The sequence below is a fragment of the Chelonoidis abingdonii genome, chromosome 17 (assembly GCF_003597395.2).
Source record: "Chelonoidis abingdonii isolate Lonesome George chromosome 17, CheloAbing_2.0, whole genome shotgun sequence".
NCBI lineage: Eukaryota > Metazoa > Chordata > Testudines > Testudinidae > Chelonoidis > Chelonoidis abingdonii.
Genome location: NC_133785.1, coordinates 7424932 through 7437250, shown reverse-complemented (window position 1 = coordinate 7437250; position 12319 = coordinate 7424932). Strand labels below are relative to the sequence as shown.

Here is a 12319-nt window from a genome sequence, read left to right as displayed (position 1 = left end):
GGCAGCACATGTGTAAGCGAGCGTGTTTTACTACAAAGGTGGTGGCTGCCATACGTCACAGCAGTTGAAGGCAGGTGTATACAGACACCCGTGGGCTGTTTGTGATCACTGGTATGAGAGTGGTCAGTGCACAAATCTGGTAGTTGGTCATGATACTTTGGCCTCTACGGAGTCCAGGTGTGCTCCAATGAAGTCCAATTATTGTACTGGTTTTAGAGTAGATTCCGTTTCTTAATTTATAACCTTAGGGTGTGAAAGAGGGTGACAGTCCTCTGGGTAATATTTATTGTTTCTGTTTGAGTAGGTCCTTTCAGTACGCAGTTGTCTAAGTATTGGAAGATCAATATTCCCTGTCTGCACAAATGCACTACTACTGCTGCTAGGGTTTTGGTAAAAACTCTCAGGGCTGTCAAAAGTCCAAAAGGTAGCATTCTGTATTGGAAATAGTCTTTCCTTATTGGGAATTGTAGGAACCGTCTGTATGCGGGATGGATGGTAATATGAAAGAATGCCTCTTGTAGGTCAAGTGGTGAGAACCGGTTCTCCTTTTCCAGCGCTGGGATAATTGAGTTTAGTGTGAGCATCTGTGGGTATGGACAAACTTGTTGAGTTTTCTAAAATCTAATATGGGTCTCAATCGATGGTTTTTGTTTTGAGTCAAGAAACAGTGGAAATAAATTCCCTTCCCCTTGTGTTGGAACTTGTTCCACGGCATCTAGTTGTAGAAGAGTATTAACTTATTGTCGTAGAAGGTGCTCAGGGGAAGGGTCCCTGAAGAGGGACAGGGAAGGGGGATGAGTAGGTTGGAAAGGAGATAAAAGGGATGGTTTAACCTGTGTGGATGATCTCTAATACCCAGTGGTCTGTGGTGATGGAGACCCACATACAATAAAATGGTCATAGCCAATGACCAAAGGTCTGGGTTGTTCTTAATATTGGCGCTGGCTGTTGGGGGAGGTCAGTCAGACCCTTGACCAATGTTTCAAAATTGCATCTTGGCTGATGGTGCTTGGGACACCATAGACTGAGACTGGGAAAGATGACGTCTCTGTGGCCAGTGTCTTTGTCTCTGGTTGTCAAGTTATCTCTGCTGTTGTTGCAAAGTATCGTCTCTGTTGCGGGAGTATGGCTGGTATCTCCTCCTTCTCTTTGGGGTTGTGTAAATGCTGAGTGTTCTTAGTGTAGCTCGTGAGTCCTTCATGGAATGTAGGACCTCATCTGTCTTGGAGGAGAACAATTTATCCCTATCAAAGGGAAGGTCTTCTACCTTAGTCTGAAGTTCCCTCAGGATGCCCGAAGAATATAGCCATGAAGTTCTGCACATTACTATTGCTGTTGCAGTTGTGCATGCGGCTGTGTCTAGAACATTGAGGGATGCTTTGGGTGCTGTTCTGGCTACAAGCTGTCCCTTGTTAATGATGGCTTGGAATTATTACTTCTTGTCCTCTGAGATTTCATCGAGGAAATCGTTCAGTTTAGCATAATTATCATGGTCATATGTTGCTAGAAACACTGTGTAGTTGGCTGTGCAGAACTGCAGACTTGCCGAAGAGTAGACTTTCCACCCAAATAGATTTAATCTCTTCCAATCCTTGTCTTGGGGTTGGATCAGGATTGCAGCTGTTTACCCCATTGGTTGGCTCCATCCACCACTAAGGGTGGGCTGGCCTGGGGGTGCGAGAAGAGGAAGTCCATGCCTTTATTTGTTACGTAATACTTTCTGTCTGCATGGTTTGCAAGTTGGAGGGGGCTTGCCACACTATTTCTGCTGGTTCCATCAATGCATCTGTGACGCTGTATGGAATACGGGACACACTTTATGATATTGATACCAATATTATAAAATTGCAAGAAATCTGACCAGAGATGCCATGTAAGGTATCTGTGAAAATGTTATGATTTGCCAAGTATGATCATCTTGTTTATATGTTTGTATCACTTTGTATTGTGAGTTATAGATGTGTATGGTTGTGACATTCCCCTCTGGTGTTATTTGGACTGGTGACTTGCTAGGTCACTCCAGTCATTGACTCTGGGAGCCAGCCTTACCCTGCTCTGCTGTGAGAACCCCCACTCCTGAGCAGTGCCGTCCTTAGGATTTATGGTGCCCTAGGCGGGATTATTAAACTGGTGCCCCTGTGCCTTACTTGCTCTGAGCAACACAAACAAGCTTACAGTATTGGAAAACTTGCCACATGGATCTTATTAAAACCAGTTTAACTTAATTAAGCACACTGTAATGCTGATGAACTATCACTAAAGAAGTAGCACTATAGAAAAAAATCTGATTTGACAGAATATGCAAATATAATTTTTTTAATTTGTCACCATTTTATTGGAAATTTATATGAAGAGGTATTGAAACAAGGATTAGTTTTTAATTAAAAGCAATCTTTCTGGCTTTTTTGGCTGCAAAAATCAGTAATAATGTCATCGTATGACAAAGACAAAGTGATGCCTTGTTTGATTGCAAGAATAGCAAGACCAGTCAAGCGTTCCTGACTCATTGTAGAGTGGAAATAGTTTTTAGTGAGCTTTAGTTTTGAGAAACTCTGTTCTCCTGATGCTAGTGTTACAGAAATTGTCAGTAGAATACGAGTGGCAACGTACACATTAGGATATATATATCAACAAGTTTGCTGAGATGAATAAACTGTACAATGTCCATCATCGATTTTGCATGTGGCAACACTGATGACAGTGTACTCAATTCTTCATACAGTTCAAGTCCATTTAAATCAAAACTATCACTGTGCTTCAGGAGGCTCTCTAGGTTCTTGCACTTTGTCATATAGTTGCTCTTGTTTTCCTATTTCGTTGAATTTAGTCCCGCTCAGCCTGCTGCCAGTTGAGTGAATGGAACCCCAGGCCGACAGTGGGTTGAGTGGCTCAGCCAGGGTCTCAGCCACTGGCGTGCTTAGTCTGCTGCCAGTCTGGGGTTCCTTGGGGGTCCCCAGGCCAGCAGCGGGTGCTGAGTGGGGCCGGTGGCTGGCAAGGGGCAGCAGCCGAAACCCCAGAGCATCAAAAATCAGCTGGCATACCACCTTTGGCACGTGTGTCGTAGGTTGCTGACCCCTGCTTTATACCAGTGGTTCCCAAACTGGGGTTCGCAAACCCCTGGGGGTTTGCAGAATGTTACAGGGGATTCGCCAGAAAAATTTCACTAATGGCGGCCAGAGGACCCCAGGCATTGGAGACAGCAGGTGGGACCCGGTTACAGGGTAGACACCCCGAGCCCAAGGGAGAGCAGGGCTGGGCAATTTGGGCTGGCAGACTGAGTTCTGGTGGTCAGTGCAGAAGCCGGCAGCCCAAACCCAAGTGCTCTGTGCGGGGCTGGTAGCCCAAGCCCCAAGGAGAGTGGGGCCAGGCAGTTGGGGATGGCAGCCCAAGTCCTGGTGGTCAGTAAGGGAGCCGGCAGCCTGAACCCTAGTGCTCTGTGTGGGGCTGGCAGCCTGAGTAACAGGAAGAGTGGGGCTGGCAGCCTGAGCCCTGCCCCCATCAGCAGGGGAGCCGGCAACCCGAACCGCAGCCTGAGCCCCAGGAAAAGTGGGGTGGGCAGTTGGGGCATCCATCACACTGAGGAAATTTAAACTTAAATCCCTGAAAATATTCATTTTTAGGAGGGGGTTCATGACAGGTGAAGGTCTCAGTTGTCATACCTGCTTGTAGTTGGGAAATTTCTTGTGTGGTTAACAACTGTCGACGGGTTAGATCGGCTGCGTTCTGATGCTTAGCCTGCACTACTTCCAGTTCATGCTTTCTCTGTTTGTCCCTCTCTTCACTTCTTGTTGGTGTTTCCCCTCTGGAGTTCTATCTGTCTTCGTGGGCTGCATCTTCTTCTTCTTGTTTTCTTCTGTAGGCCACCTCTTCTTTTTGCAGTTTTCTTTCGTGAGCTGCATTTTTGGTCTTGATCTTTTATGGCTGCCTCATTGGCTTCTTGTTCTGCCTTAATTAGTTCCATCCGTCTCCATGTTCATTTCCGTTGTCTATGGCTTGTTGCAGTGCTCGTTCCTTTTTCAGGGCTCTTTGGTAGTCATGGTTCCTGTTTTCTTGTGTTGGGTGCCCTCTGGTGGTTATTGTCTGAACTGCTGGCTCTCTGTTGTCTCCTGGAGTCTGCCTAGCAACTCCTTTTTTCTTCTTCTGCTACTCTTTGACATGCAAATTAACAAGTCAAACCAGTTTATTTACCTGTGTGTTGTTTGCTGGGTACTTAATTCCCAACTGGAATCCTATTGCTTAACAATAGACCCTTAATGTCACCTTAATGGCTCCTTGCTTAAAATGCAAGCTACCAAGCAGCAGAAAAAAAATTTCTCTCTGGCTACTTTTAAAAACCAACCTTTCTCTCTGCTAAAAAGCCCTACAGAGAAAAAGAAAAACAGAATCCAGAAGCCAGTAGGAATATTATCTTTCCCATGTCGCTGCCACTCAATCATAAGCCTTTCTCCCAAATCTGGACCTTAGCGTCCAAAATCTGTGGGCTTAGCATGAACCTCCAAGCTTATTACCAGCTTGGATCTTATCTCGCTGCACCAGACAGAATACAGCGCCTGTCTCGCTCTGGTCCCCACTTCCCTGGAGGGACCCCAAGACCCAGAAGCTCTGAGTCTTACCGGCAAGGGGAATACTCCACTTCCTTTCCCCTCCCTCTCCACCCAGACTTTCCTCTCTGGGCTAACCTGAGAGTATTGATGCAATCTCTTTACATCACAATACCAAGAAGCGTATCTCCTCTATTCCACAAAGAGACAACCCCCAAATACAAGGAAACAAATGATTCTATTTCTCTTCCCCCTCCCACCAATTCCCTGGTGCTGCAGAGCTTATCCTCCCTAGACTAACACAAAGAGAATTCCTCCTTGTTCTTTAGCCTATCCAGAGAGAAAACTCAAACAAGTCTTAAAAAAGAAAACTTTATATAAAAAAAAAAGAAAAAGACATCAAAATTTCTCTGTATCAAGATGACAATAATAACGGCTATTGCTTATAGAAAAATATGAATAAACAGTCTGATTCAAAAAGAGATATCCAATTTGAAACATTCCAGCAAGCTGCACACATGTAAATACACCCAAACAACATAGAAGCTTATATTGTTTTTCTACCTGTACTTACAAGTTGGAAACAGAAGAGTAGAAGATAGAAAGAACCTTCTCATAGCTGACAGAGAGACAAAAGACACAGACCAAGACAAAGAAGACCACAAATTCCCTCCCTTAAGCTTTTAAAACATCCGGTTCCTGATTGGTCCTCTTGTCAGGTGTTTGGTTCCCTTTGTTAACCCTTTACAGGTAAAAGAAACATTAACCCTTAGCTATCTATTTATGACACGCCCCCCTGGCAAAATGCGCCCCCCCCCCAATGCTGGCGCCCCAGGGAAAGCGCCGACCTGGGCGGCTCCCTGACCGGGGGGGGGCACCTGACCGGGGGGGGGCCGGGGCTGCAGGGTTGCGGAGGCGGCTCCCTGACCCGGGAGGGGCGTGCCCTGGGCTGCCGGGCCGCGGCGGCGGCTCCCTGACGCCAGGGGCGCGCTGACCCCGGGGGCGGGGCGCCCTGGGCTGCCCGGCTGCGTCGGCGCTCCCTGACCCAGAGGCGGGGGGCGCCCTGGCTGCGGTGCACTGACCCCAGGGCACGCTGACCCGCGGGGGGGGCGCCCCGGACTGCCCGGCTGCGGCAGCGGCTCCCTGACCCAGGGGGGGCGCCCTGGGCTGCCGGGCTGCAGCGGCGGCGCACTGACCCAGGGGCGCGCTGACCCTGGGGGGGGGCACCCTGGGCTGCCGGGCTGTGGCGGCAGCGCACTGACCCCAGGGCGCACTGACCCCGGGGTGGGAGGCGCCTGGGCTGCCCGGCTGCAGGGGCAGCGCACTGACCCCAGGGGCTCCCTGACGGGGGGAGGGGGGGTGCCCTGGGCGGCCGCGGCGGAGCCCTGACCCGGGGACACCTTGGGCTGCCGCTGCAGGCAGCTGCTGCACTGGAGCTCAGCCCCTCCAGCAGCAGCGGCTGCAACCATTTAAAAAAAAATTGGGGGGGGCCACTTTTGGGCACCCCAAATCTTGGCGCCCTAGGCAACCGCCTAGTTCGCCTAAATGGTTGCACCGGCCCTGCATGGAGCCACGAGCAGCTCATCCTGCCCTGTGCAGCTCCACTGGGGGAGAGATGCGCTCCCAGCTAGGGTGACCAGATCCAGATATCCTGCTTTTATAGGGCCAGTCCAATATTTGGGGCTTTGTCTTATATAGGCACCAGGAGCCTATATAAGAAAAAGACCACAAATTGGGACTGTCCTATAAAAGTGGGATATCTGCTCACCCTACCCAGCCCCTGTCCTGATTTTTTGCACATGCTATCGGCTGTCCCAGCCCAGTCCTCTGTGACCATTCCAATCCTGGCTGTCAGAACCCCCTCTCTAAAATGAATATTTCAGGGATTTAAAGTTTAAAATTCTCCAGTGGATGGATGCCCAATCTGCCCACCGGCCCACTGTTTCCTGGGCTTCAGCGCGGTCTTGGGTGCCCAGCCTCCCCTGCGATGGGCAGGGCTCAGGCTGCCAGCCACTCTTCCTGTACTCAGGCTGCCAGCCCCACACAAGCGAGCACTAGGGTCAGGCTGCCGGCTCCCTTACGACCACCAGAGACTTGGGCTGCATCCCAACGTGCCTGCCCACTCCCTTGGGGCTTGGGCTACCAGCCCCGCACAGAGCACTTGGGTTTGGGCTGCCGGCTTCTGCACTGACCACCAGAACTCAGTCTGCCAGCCCAATTGCCCAGCCCGCTCTCCCGTGGCCAGGGGTGTCCTACCACGCTGTAACCGGGTCCCACTGCTGTCTCCAATGCCCTGGGTCCTCTGGCCGCCATAGTGGGAAATTTTCTGGCGAATCCCCTGTATGACATTCTTGCAAACCCCAGGGTTTGCGAACCCCAGTTTGGGAACCACTGTGATAAAGCAGGGGCAGAACCTACACGACAACCTGCCATAAGTGTAGCCAGCGATTTTGATGCTGCTGCGGTTTCGGCTGCTGCCCCTGCACAGCACACCGGCCCCACTCATCACCGCGCTGGCCTGGGACCGCCCAAGAGGAACCCAGACTGGTCAAGCAGATCATAGCACGCGCAGTGGCTGAGACCCTGGTGCTAGCCACACAAGCCCACATGTCGGCCTGGTCCATTCACGATCAACTGGAGCAGGCGAGCGGGCTAAATTCAACCGAAATAGGAAGAGACAAGAGCAACGATATGAACAAAGGCAGACCAGAGAGCGCTCCTGAAGCACAGGGATATTGATTCAAATGGACATTGAACTGTAGAAGAATTGAGTACAGACTTCATCAGTGTTGCCACATGCAAAACAGTGATGGACATTGTAAGTTTATTATCTTCACAAACGTTGTTGATAATATAGTATCCTAGATGGTGTACGTTGCCACTCGTATTCTACCGACAATTGTAACACCTAGCACAGATGAACTAGAGTTCTCAAACAAAGCTCCTAAAAACTATTCCACTCTCAATGAGTCAGGAACGCTGAGGTCTTGCTATTCTGGCAATGCAACAAGGCCATCACTTTGTCTTATTGTCTCATACGATGACATTATACTTTTTGCAGCCAAAAAAGTCCAGAAAGAGATTGCTTTAATTAAAAACTAATCCTTGTTGCAAATACCTCTTCATAATAAATTTTCCAATAAAATGGACAAAGATAAAAAATTAATATTGCATATGTCGTCAAATAGATTTTGTCATAGTGCTACTCTTTAGGAAGTTCATTCAAGCATTACAGTGTGCTAATAAGTAACTGGTTTTAATAAGATCCAATGTGTGCAAGCTTGTACCGAATGATACTGTAAGCTCGTTTTCGTGCTCAGACGCAAGTATGGCAGACAGTAGTGGCAACCAATTATAATAAATGCCGCTAGGCACGTCATAGAATCCTAAGATCGGCAACGGCTCAGGCAGGGGGGTGTTCGCAATGCAGAGCAGCGGTAAGGCTGGCTCCCGCAGAGTCAATGATCTGAAGTGACCTATGCAAGTCACCAGTCCAAATAACAACCAGAGGGAAGTCACACAACATACCATCTATAACTCACAATACAAAGGAACAGAAGCATATAAACAATGATCATACATCAAATCAAGTATAACATTTTCAAAGATACACCTTACTGCATCTTCGGTCAGATTCTTGCAATTTTAATAATTGTATCAAGAATAATAAGGTCCCGCGATTCCATCAGCGCACAGATGCATTGATGGAACCAGCAAGAATAGTGTTGGGACAAGCCCCCTCGCAACTTGCAAAACCAATGCAGACAGAAAGTATAGGTAAGCAAATAAAGGCATGGACTTCCTCTCTCGCACCCCAGGCCATGCCACCCCTTAGTGGTGGATGGAGCAAACATATGGGAACAGCGCATCGCCTGATCAACCCCAAGACAAAGGATTGGAAGAGTAATCTATTTGGGTGGAAATCTACATCTTCGCAGTCCTGCAGCTCTGCACACCTCAACTTACACCAGTGGTTTCTAGCAACATATACCAGAAATTATGCTATGAACTGATCGATGTCCTTGACTGAGAATCTCAGAGGGCTAAGAAGAATAATTCCAACAAAGAACCATCATTTAACAAGGGAACGACGCTTCGTACCAGAACGAGCACCCAAAGCATCCCTAATGTTCTAGACACAGGCCGCATGCACAACTGCCAACAGCAATAGTAATCGTGCAGACTCATGGCTATATTGTTGCGTGCGAGCATCTGAAGGGAACTTCAGACTTAAGGTTAGAGACCTTCCTTGATAGGATAGATTGTTCTACGCTGCAAGACAGATGAGGTCCTACATCCAGAAAGGACTCACGAGCTACAGCTAAGAACTAACGTCAGCATGTTACACACCCCAAAGAGAATGGAGGAGATACCAGCCATACTCCCGCAACAGATCGGACGTACTCTTGCAACAACAGCAGAGATAGACGTTGACAACCAGCAGACACCAAACACTGCCACAGAGACTCATCTTTGTCCGCAGTTCTCAGTCTAATGTGCCAAGCACTCATCACCAAATGCAATTTTGGAAACATGTGGTCAAGGTCGGACTGACCTCTGCCCAGACAGCTCAAGCGCCATATTAAGAACAACCCAGACCCTTGGTCATTTGGCTAGACCGATTTTATTGTAGTGGTCCCATCACCACAGACACTCTGGGTATTAGAGATCATCCTCACACAGGTGTAAACCATCCCTTTTAATCTCCTTTCCAACCAACTCATCCTCCTGCCTGTCCCTCTTCAGGGCGCCTTCCCCTGACACCGCTCGACAATAAGCTTAGATACCTCTACATACACTAAGATGCCGTTGAGATCAAGTTCAACACAAGGGGAAGGGAATTTATTTCACTGTTTCTTGACTCATAAACAAAACATCACGATATGAGTACGAGGGTCCGTAATATAGATTTTAGAAAACCTCAGACCAGTTTGTCATACACACCGAGCTCACGACTAAATCTCAATTCCTAACGCGAGGTGAAAAGGAGAGTCCGGTTCGTCACCATCGTTACCTACAAGGAGCATTCTTTCATGATATACCATGCCATGACCCCAATACACGCTCGAAGTTCCTACAGTACGTTCCCAATAAGAAAGACTATTGTCGCAATACAGAAGCTACCTTTGGACTTGTGAAGCCCCTGAGAGTTTTTACAAAACCCAGCAGCAGAGTAATAGTAGCATGTTGTGCAGGGACAGGGAATATTGATGCTCCCAATACTTAAGCAACTCGCGTACGGAAAGGACCTATCAAATCACGAAACAATAAATATTACCGTCAAGGACTGTCACCCTCTTGTCGACACCCACTAAGGTATAAAATAAGAAACGGAAATCTACTCTAAAACCAGTACAATAATTGGAGCTCTCATTGGAGCAACATCCTGGACTCCGTAGAGGCCAAGTATCAGTGACCAATACCAGATTTGTGCACGACGGCACTCTCTATACACAGTGACACAAACAACCCCGGGTCTGGTTATCGACCATGCCTTCAACTGCTGTGAGATAGGGCAGCCCACCACCGATTTGTAGTAAAACACGCCTCGCTACACATCTGTGCCCTACAGAGGGCGGAGCTTGGCATACATACCACTAAGAACAGGCCTGAACAAAAGGGTCCAAGCAATATTAATCAATCTCTCATGATTGTCGATACAGGGCGATTGCAGCAGCTTCCTTGGTCTTCTACATACTTTACAAGCATTAGCTATCAAGGGCTCATCTAGATCAGATGCAATTGTGGGAAGGCAAGTGCTGCAGTCCTTCTTTAACGTAGACTCTGAGCCTAGCCCCGTGTTACTTGCTGTGAGTCCCCTGAAGTGAAATACACAGTCTCAACCGCTCAAAGAAAGGATGACTACCGTGGACTGTAACTGTTGATTCTTCGAGAATGTGGGTGAAAGGGATTATTCATGACCTCAAGCTCGTTCCCGCAACCGCAGTGTTACCATGTTAATGTTTGGTGTGAGGAACAGGATGGAGCACTTAACAGCCTGGGGAAAGGAACAAGGGAACAAGGGCATGAGCTGAGGGAAAGGTATCCTCTTGCGCTTACGAGTGCTGGGTCATCACGCACCTGAGTGGAGTACAGGTCACACTATTATCTGCAGAACAACAGTTACAATACAAGAAGAGTAACGTTTTTTTTCGCCCAGAAGCAGGTGATAGCAGTAAATATTTTTCTAATATAAGAATGAAGGGCATTGAAAACCCAGGCTGGACTAGGCCCTGGGGATATTACAGGGGGTAATCGTCCCTACCTGCTGATGCCAGAGAGGATGAGGGTAGTAGGGGATCTGAATGTGGAGTGTCTCCTGTTCTGATGGAACACACCACGGAATACCGTAGGGACTGCTGGCCACATGGGATTCAGGAGAAGCTTTCCACTCTACTATCTGCTGATGACTAAAAGAGGGTCTCCCAATTCATGATCATGAGCATGGAGTTTGTGAGTTGGGTGATATGTGGATGGTGACGAGATAGACACACACATCAGCATACAGATGTCCTCAAAGAGGTGAGCCACCAGGGTGAAACCGGACTTACTTTTTGGAGCTGCAAGTGCCCATTGGCAGCAGTCGCTTCCGAGTGAACATTTTCAAACGCTGTTGAAAAGCTGCCATTAGCGTCTGTATCGAAACGCTACACATTTAATAGAATCCACACTCGCAGTGGAAAGGTTTTTGGATTCTTGTAGACCTCTCTTTAAAGTTAGCCATGCCTCCGCATGGATTGCAAGAGCTCTTAAGCACACTTACCTTAACAAGCATCTACAATAGCACTTATTAATGATGAGGTTTCATCTCTCTACTGAAGGGAGCAGATTGCGGGTGGGGGGAGCAATGGAGCCCTAAAGAGTTGCCTCCAAAGTCCAAGAACAAGCAGACAGCAAACTCTGCCACCTTGCCATGACATCGTCCAAACCGGCATCACAAATCTAGTATCACAGCATTTCTCAATACTAAAAACTTCCTCACAAGCGACAAAAACAACTTGGAAGACGGTGAAAGCGCCACTGGATTCCCTCATGTAACATGTATTAATATTTAGAGCTCCCAGAAACAGCGCTACTTCATCACATTCTAAATTCTGTTGGGGTTGCACAGACTCCAACTGGGATCATCTAATGCCAGATGCTGCAACAGCCCTACTAAATGGGGCCGCTGTCTTGCCAGGAGCGCCCTGAACGCCAACTAGACTGAAGGCCCGAAGACCATTGGTGTCAGGCGCGTGCTACAGACGCAAGTGAATAGAGTACTCCCTAGAGCTCACAATCTAAATAGACAAAAGTGGGGGGCATAGGTCCCAAAGGGGACAGGGATCTTGCCCAAATTCACCTAGCAGGTCAGTGGCTGAGCACTAAATAGACCTCCATAGCCCTGGTTCCAGTTAATAGCATGCTATCATTGGACATGGCGCCTCAATGGAGATTATAAACAGTACTAACAAAATCCACCACAGTATACAATAGTTACCTGCAAACTGCAGACATCCGTCTGAAACTGGCTGTTATGGCGCTGGATCCACCACGCTGGAAATGGCATACTAGGATGATGGCAGGGAATAGCTTCAACCTCTGCTGTTCGGGAAGGACCAAACCACATGTTGACTGCACATTTCCATGCCCGCGACCATGCCACCACCCTGCCACCCAGGACGGAGCAGAAAACCAAGGCAAAGTCCTGTGGGTCGGGAAACTGAGGGGGTCGGAATGGATGTGGTCCTCACTGGATTGCTAGCACCAGGGATCAGGCCCGAACACCTAGAAAACCA

General features: G+C 48.3%; 1 protein-coding gene across 1 annotated transcript in view; it reads left to right on the top strand.

Annotated features, from left to right (window-relative positions):
* TOP6BL (TOP6B like initiator of meiotic double strand breaks) overlaps positions 1-12319 on the top strand; it is a 63725-nt gene that overhangs the window by 39702 nt on the left and 11704 nt on the right. The window lies entirely within an intron of this gene.